The 8,023-nt window shown below is 38.5% G+C and overlaps 1 pseudogene; it reads right to left on the reverse strand.

Annotated features, from left to right (window-relative positions):
• Positions 1-589: 589 nt before the first annotated feature.
• On the reverse strand, positions 590-7,452 carry LOC137398788 (uncharacterized; annotated as a pseudogene).
• Between the last annotated feature and the right edge of the window lie 571 nt (positions 7,453-8,023).

Here is an 8,023-nt window from a genome sequence, read left to right on the forward strand (position 1 = left end):
CGCAGCCTTGTTTCACACCAGTTTTTACTCCAAAAGGATCCGTTTGTTGGCCATCCACCAAAACTGATGCGTTCATCTCATTATGCAGAAGCTGCACAATAGCCACAAATTTGGGAGGGCAGCCGATTTTCTCAAGTACTTTGTAGAGAGATTGTCTGTCAACAGTGTCGAAAGCCTTGGTAAGGTCTATGAAAGCCATGTAGAGGTCCTTGTTCTGTTTTCGGCATTTTTCCTGGATCTGTCTAGCAGCAAATATCATATCTACTGTACCCCTGCCAGGCCTAAAACCACACTGCGTCTCTGGAAGAATTTTTTCCGCAACACTGGAAAGTCTATAGGACAGAATTCTAGCTAGAATCTTCCCCGTTATTGACAAGAGGGATATCCCCCTGTAGTTCCCACACATCGTCCTATCTCCTTTTTTGAAGATGGTAACAATCAGTGCATCACGTAATTCATCAGGTATTTTTTCAGTTGTCCACACAAGTGTAAAAAGGCAGTGCAGTTTCTTGGTAAGTTTAGTTCCACCATACTTGAAAACTTCTGCAGATATTCCATCAGCGCCAGCAGCCTTCCCACTCTTCATTGCTCAAATGGCGGATTTCGTCTCGACTAGTGTTGGCTCTTCTCCTAGCTGCTGATGGGTTGGCAGCTGTGGGACTTTCTGCAGGACTGGATCAGCTACAGTGGATGTTTGGTTCAAAAGATTTGAAAAGTGTTCTTTCCAGCAATCTCTGATGGCATCTTTGTCTTTATGGAGCACACCATTCTTGTCTCGAACAGGTACGGAGCCATGTGACAGAGGACCGTACAGTTTTCGTGTCTTTGCAAAGAAATCCCTTGTCTTATTCTGATGCGCCAAGCTCTGAAGCTCCTCTGCCTTTTGTGTCCACCATTCATTCTGCATCCTTCGAACTCGTCGCTGCACATCTGTTCGTATGCTGTGGTATGCCTTCTGTTTCTCCTTGTTTCTCAGATCGTTTTGCCAGGCTGCAAATTTAGATAGTTTTATATTTATAAGTTGTTCTATTTCTAGGTCATTCTCATCAAACCAGTCTTGGTGGTGCCTTTTCGCTTTGCCTAATACCTCCTCGCATGTCTCAGTGATACAGCTCTTTAGATTTGTCCAAGTCGAGTTGACATTTTGGTCATAGATTTCAGCTGATAGTCTCTCATTGATTTTTGTTTGAAAGTCTTTTTTCACATCCGGTTTATTGAATAGATTCACGTTGTACTTTGGCCTTGCTGTCCGTTTAGCTCTTCTCTGTTTGGGCTGTAGAGTGAAACTCAGCAGAGTTTTCAATCTGTGATCCGTCCAGCAGCTGTCTGTTGAGTTGATCGCTTTGGTTACTCTTACATCTGCCAAGTCCCGCTGTTTGGTGATTATATAGTCTATCAAGTGCCAGTGACCGGAGCGAGGGTGCCTCCAGGTTGTTTTCCTTCTATTCTTCTGTCTGAACAGGGTGTTTGTAATCACAAGGTTAAGTTCTGCACATTTGGTGAGAAGCATGAGACCATTGTCATTCATACTGCCAATTCCCTCTTTGCCGATGACGTCCTTCCATGTCGTGCTGTCCGTACCAACTTTTGCATTAAAGTCTCCAAGAAGCACAACCTTGTCGGCCCTAGGAATATGCGATACAGTGTCATCAAGAGCTGAATAGAATAGCTCTTTATCCTCTTGCTCGGCCATCAGGGTCGGAGCATAGGTACTGATCAGTGTTGCTTTCCTGTTCTTACTGATGTTTAGTTGTAAAGTCATCAGTCGATCTGAAATGCCGACAGGAAGATGGTCCATGTGCTTAACAAGCTCATTTTTAACAGCGAAACCTACTCCATACAGCCTATGATCTTTAGCATCTCTCCCTTTCCAATAGAATGTATAACCACCTCCCACTTCTGTCATCTGGCCCTCATCAGCAAGTCTTGTCTCCTGTAGTGCAGCAATATCAATATCATGTCTTCTGAGCTCACGTGCCACAAAAGCTGTGCGACGGTCAGGTCGATCACTGCGCTGATTGTCCATGAGCGTGCGTACATTCCATGTTGCTAGTGTAATCTGTTGTTTTCTACTGCAAAAAGGTGAACCATCTGGACGCGGTATTCCAGCCAGGTGAGAATGGAACAGACCATATATAGGACACCTTTTCTAGTCCCTTCCTCGGATTGAGGTGAGCAGGGCGGTCCCTAAAAAGGGCTGCTCAGTCGTGAAAGCAACTACCGAACATCTCTCCTGTTCCATTCAAGAGACGAACGACTGATAAACTTCCACCGCCTGCGTGCTGGTTGGGAGCTGAAGACTCAGGTTTCACTACCCTGTCCCCGTTGCCACCTTCCAATCGCCGCAGGGCTTGGTTGGTTGGTTTGGTGCAAGCAGAAAGCTGTGCGTGGATTTAAGTGGTTCTTCTGATGCACTGCAGAGATCCACTAACTTGGCTAGTCATACTCTGATCCAATGGCAAGAAGACCTAGACAATTGGAAGTATGACAAGTTGCAGTATGCGGCCGTTGATCTGCAAGAGATTCTTTCGTCCTTTCCAACTGGTGTTTTTGCTGTCGGGATAGTACATGCCCGAATGTTGGGTGGATGTTGTTTTTGGTTCCCTCCAAACCCTCCTTTCAAAGAAAGGGAGGGGTTGCCGGTTTAGTCGCCGGCGACCCGACCCATGGCACAAGTAGTACTGGGTTACATGGTTACCAGTAGCAGGCTAGCACCTGACCTGACCATTCTACCAACGTATGGTAGAATTACTGCTATCATGGCCTATACAACCCAGTGAGATTGGTCATAAAATGACAAAGTTGTCAGCGCAAACTAATAATGCTGCCGTTATGGTACAGCCAACTAATTAAAATAATTACATTTAAGTCAAGTTTGTCTTTTTGGGGTGAGTTTTTGTATGAGTTTGGAAAAATCTTAAAATGGATTAGGCAATTTCCATGTATTTTCCTGTTCTTATAACGTAAAACACCTGCAGTGTAAATAATCCGTTTTAGGTTGTAAATGTTCCTGAAATGGATTATTTACATTGTAAGAGCCCTTACGGCATTTGTAACTAAAGTTACTCTTTTAAATGTTTCAACTTTGATGAAGTACTATACTTTGCATCAAACTCTAGAAATTTTTTGTTATGCGTAAAAAAGGAAGATTGATCAACTTCATCGACAACATTACATTTTGTTGTATTAAGAAAGCAGGCCTTTTTTGTAAAAATATGTATGACAGTTTTATAGAATTATTAGCAATAGAAAGTGAGCCCAGCGAAGCACCATATTTATTTTATGTTTAATTAGAAAGTCTTCTAATAGGTGTTAAAGGTGCTAATTCTCAGGTACAAGACAGAATCACGTAATCTGTTATCTCCAGCAGTTTAAAAAAAAGCATATGCATGTGAAGGTTAAATAAACACATGCGCCCGCCCATGTATTTGCACATGCACTGACGCGCACACTACTTTTATGGTTTGGGGGAATTCTCACAAGCAGTAAGCTATAAATCAACACATTAACTCTTCCTTTCACAGTTGTAAAGCAAACTGACAACATAAGTATTTTTAAAATTTTATTATTGGCAACACAGGATACCGACTTATTTGTAGTATCTTAAGGTTAGCGGTGTGCACCTCACTTTAGAGAACCCAAGTGTGGTGAAAAGAAAGTAACCCTAGAGAACTATTAATTGTAAGTTCATTGCTAACGAGCATAATTTTAGGGCTTTATAGCTTAAGTCTTAAAATCTTATTTCTGGATTCAATCAGTTTAGGATATATTATTACTACAATATTTTAAAACCCCTTAGTGATCGTCTACTATCACTAGCAAACATTTTGCTTATAAGTTACATTGATGTGCAACATAAGCAAAAGATCTCTATTATTACAGACATGAGGTAAATTCAAACTAAAGTAAAAGAAAAATTATACTTTCTCCGTATTAACCTTGTACAGCTAACGGTGAAAATATGTAGACAGTAAAGTGTTAGTACAGAAGATAATAGGTAGACAAAGGCAGACTATAATAGTTTCCTTTTTGCTTTGAATCTGAGTAACAAAAGATAACAACTTTTTAGGTTCTAATACTCCTCTCCTAGCTTTACTTTACTAAAAAAACGGACAGATTATTTTATAAATCGTACAATAACTATTTATAAAGTATGCTCTAACTTTAACCTTTTTCAAACTTTCAATCTCATCAGAGATCAGCTTCTCTGTACCAACCTGAATACGCAACTCATTACACCAAGTGAAGGTGGTAAAAAGTTATATTTTAAAACAAAATCAATCAATTTACCGCCTGCATAAATGAAAACAGTTGAATCTGATATTTCAATTTTGTAGACTTCATTTATGGAAATATGAGCAAATTCAAGTTTTTAATAAAACAGCCTCACAAGCTCAATCAAAGAAAACTTAGACCAATGTAATTGACATTTTACCAATAATTCAAAAACTTTCAATTAGTGGTTAAAAGTTTAGCTAGTTTTGATAAACCTATAAGTATTAAACTGTTAATTATTAATTTGTGGTTCATCTTAGTTATTTAGTTATTAGATATCAGATTATCATTAATAAATATTCTTTAATATTCTTTATTTATTATGAGTAATTACTTTTATATAACTAAAGTTGTGAAGGAGCTACCAAATGGCAAGCAGAATGTGACTATGCACTTTCAAAAGTGTTCTTAATAGACTGCAATAAAACTTTGCTTGGAGTTTTGCTTTGCTTAAGGAAATTTAATTGAAATTAAGCTCATTCTTCTGACCTTTCTGGGAGCTGATTGATATTGTTGTATGACAAGTCTAGCTTTTCTAATGAAGGCAATTTGGTCACTTCCTCAAGCACAGATTGTAGATGACCTGGAGTACCACGAAATTTAGTGATTTTCAGAACCTTCAGCTGTTCTAGTTTGTCCAATCTAAAATATGATATGCAAAATATGAAAACTGTTCATACTATAGTTTACTATACACAATACAGGTAAACTATAAATAATGGTGAGCTTTTGATTATGACATTCAAATGGCAATAAAAATATATTGTTGTTCCTATTGTTAGTGCCATTCTTTCAGCAATTGAAACAAATATTTTCCATTCATGTAATAATTGAAGATCACAAAGTAAAATTATTAAAAACAACTTTCTTATCTTCCGATTTAAGTTAAAATAATTAATTATCCTGTCATAGATGTTTCCAACCAAAAATAAAAATGTGAATGTTTCAGCTTTTTGTGATTGGACAGAAAGCTTCAAACACACTAGTTCTGTTGCTATTATTTGTGTTCTATACATAAAAATACTTTGGCTCCAAAACAATATGTTTTAATATTTTTAATAAATACTGGGAAAGTAAAAACACTTTATAATTGTTGTGAGTTAACATTTTTGTTGGTTATCTTTTTTTTAATATCACATATTCTTGCCATGAAAATTAAAGCCAATCATAGACATTTCTTAAGAATACCCATGTCAACTTTGACCTCATTTATACAAATACACGCACCTCATTTTATTGTACATATATTATCACATTCATACTATGGTGTCAATATGAATTTTAACTGAGTTATAAGTCATCCCAATGAAAATTTTAAGGAATAAGAAGGTACCTGATGCATTGCTAAACTATCATAATTTACTGCATATAATCTCAACCGGAAATACATGTTCATGGATGGTATTGCTTCCACTTTATTATAAAGTATATAACTACATTAAAGTGAAAGCGTAAAATAAAGTATAAGACGTTTCGGTATAAAATAGATGGTTTGGTATGAAGTAACCTTTTAGTCTAATTATTTTTTTTGTTTTGAAAAAATGAAGTAAATAATTTTTTTAAAGTGTTTTACCCAGGCTATTCACAACCGCTCTTGAAAATGACTTCACCCAAAAATGCAATATTTACAGCCACCCCAAAATGACTCACTTTTTATGACTTTCGTTAAGTATGCTTATTAATTTTTTATAAAAATAATGTGGTGAAAGCACTAGCAAATGACAAAAAGAATTTGACTTAACACTCTAAAAAGTGTTCATAATATACCATAGTAAATTTTTGTTTAGGGTTTTTATAAGTAAACTAACTTGTTTTGTTAGAATTCATGACATTTTATTTTTTCTCAATAATAATGTGAGCAACAAATGTTGCTTACATTGTTTATTATGGTATTTGGCCAGTTTTATTAAATATTTAATTAGAATTATATTGCTGTTAAAGATTATTGTACTACTAGTACGCTGTCAGTCCTGTGTACAGTAAGATATATCCAATCATTATGTACACCATTATTCTTCGATGAGGATAAGTGATTGAGTGAGCGGATGATAGTGCACTTGCCTAAGAATTCAAATAGCCGGTTTCAACATTTGCGCGGTGATATATTTTTCCTAACTCTCCGGGTCTCTTCAGACAGCTGAATGGACAAGGGAGCATGGCTGTTATCATAGCAAATATTATTCAGCAAGTCTTTGCTACACAATTATATGCCAAAAATGATTTGATCAAGTAGGCTAAAAGTCAATTGCAAAAAAGAACCAATGTTTTATTAGCTGACGTATTTTTAAATACCAGATGAACCAGATCATCAACAGATCACTCTAGTGATACTTAATAATTACATAATTGTTTACTTGGTCATTTGACAACTCTTGTAAAGGAATTTGCCGGCCTTTACTTGGCACGATCTAGATTATTTCATACAGAAATAAATTGCATGTGATTTCTTTCCATGTTTTATTAGTGAAGGAAATTCATGAGCCGAGAAGCGTACGGCCATTTGCTCTACTCTACTAAGTGAGCGTTGCTCCCTTATATACGATAAAATTGCCCCTTCCTGCTAACGGGACCGAGTAAAAACATTGACTAACAGTGTGAATAATTAGGCCCACTAGTGCGTTGATATGACAACATAAACGACGATAATTGATGGCATAACGAGTAACAAGGCTATAATAAAAAAAGGACAACACATATCATAAAATATTTACAAGAAGTGTAAAGTATTGGCCCGGCGTCCAACACACACTCTCCACCATTAAAGGCATTATCTAATTAAGCAACACGGGTGGAGCAAACCAGCCTGGCCCAAGTCTCAAACTGCTTAACACGATGCTCCATGCAGTTAACTTCTTGATTAAGCAAATGTTTGTCATCAGTAGCTGGCGTATATCATTTCTGGTGCTGTGGGCTGCCTTTTGGAACTGTCTCTTTTCTCTCTGAAGTTATCGCGGCATGGCTTGAATACAGGTGACCAGCTGGAGGCTGTCCTAATAGAATGGTCAAGCAGTCTGGACTAGACTCCCAGGTCATCTGGTCTGTGGCTAGGTCGACATATCCTCTTGTTGTCTGATAGACCCAATCACAGTACCGTTCCAGTTTTTTTCTAGTACGGGACGAACGATGATTTAAATCTTTTGTAGCGGAGCAGAGGTTTTTCATGGCCTGAGGGGACATCGCTAGGTGTCCAGAGTCCAGGTCCGTAGCTAACTCACTGGGAATTTTTAGAGGGGGAGGGTTTATCTCCTCTCTAACTTCGTTTTAGGGAGGTGCTGCAGGAGGTCTGGAGTTTGGACCCTCGTGCAAGTTTTCTCTTCCGGTATTGGTCTGTAGAGTCGCCTTTCCCATTTCGTCGAGCTTATCAGCTAGACTCATTTGGGAAGGGAACTCCATTAATTCTTCATCAGGTTGCGGGAAGCTTCTTCGTGAGGGCCGAGCCCTCCTGGCTCCTTTCATCTTCGGCCCCCTTCGAGGCTCAAGTGTTGCCGGAGCACGGCCATAGCTCCCTGGGCAGGCATGATAGGGTTTCAACCTGGACTCGTGTTGAGTCGAGGTTTTGCCTTGTCTTTCCACCACATAGGTGTGGTTGGGGCAGGTGGTTATGACTTGGTAAGGGCCCACGAACTTAGCTTGTAGCTTAGCATTTGCTGCTCTTCGCCGCCGCCTGTTTACCAACCACACCCAATCTCCAGGTCGCTGGCTGATTGCATATCCGTAGAAGGGCGATGACATTCTAACTGGTCGGGCA

The sequence above is a fragment of the Watersipora subatra genome, chromosome 6 (genome assembly GCF_963576615.1).
Source record: "Watersipora subatra chromosome 6, tzWatSuba1.1, whole genome shotgun sequence".
Taxonomy (NCBI): Eukaryota; Metazoa; Bryozoa; class Gymnolaemata; order Cheilostomatida; family Watersiporidae; genus Watersipora; species Watersipora subatra.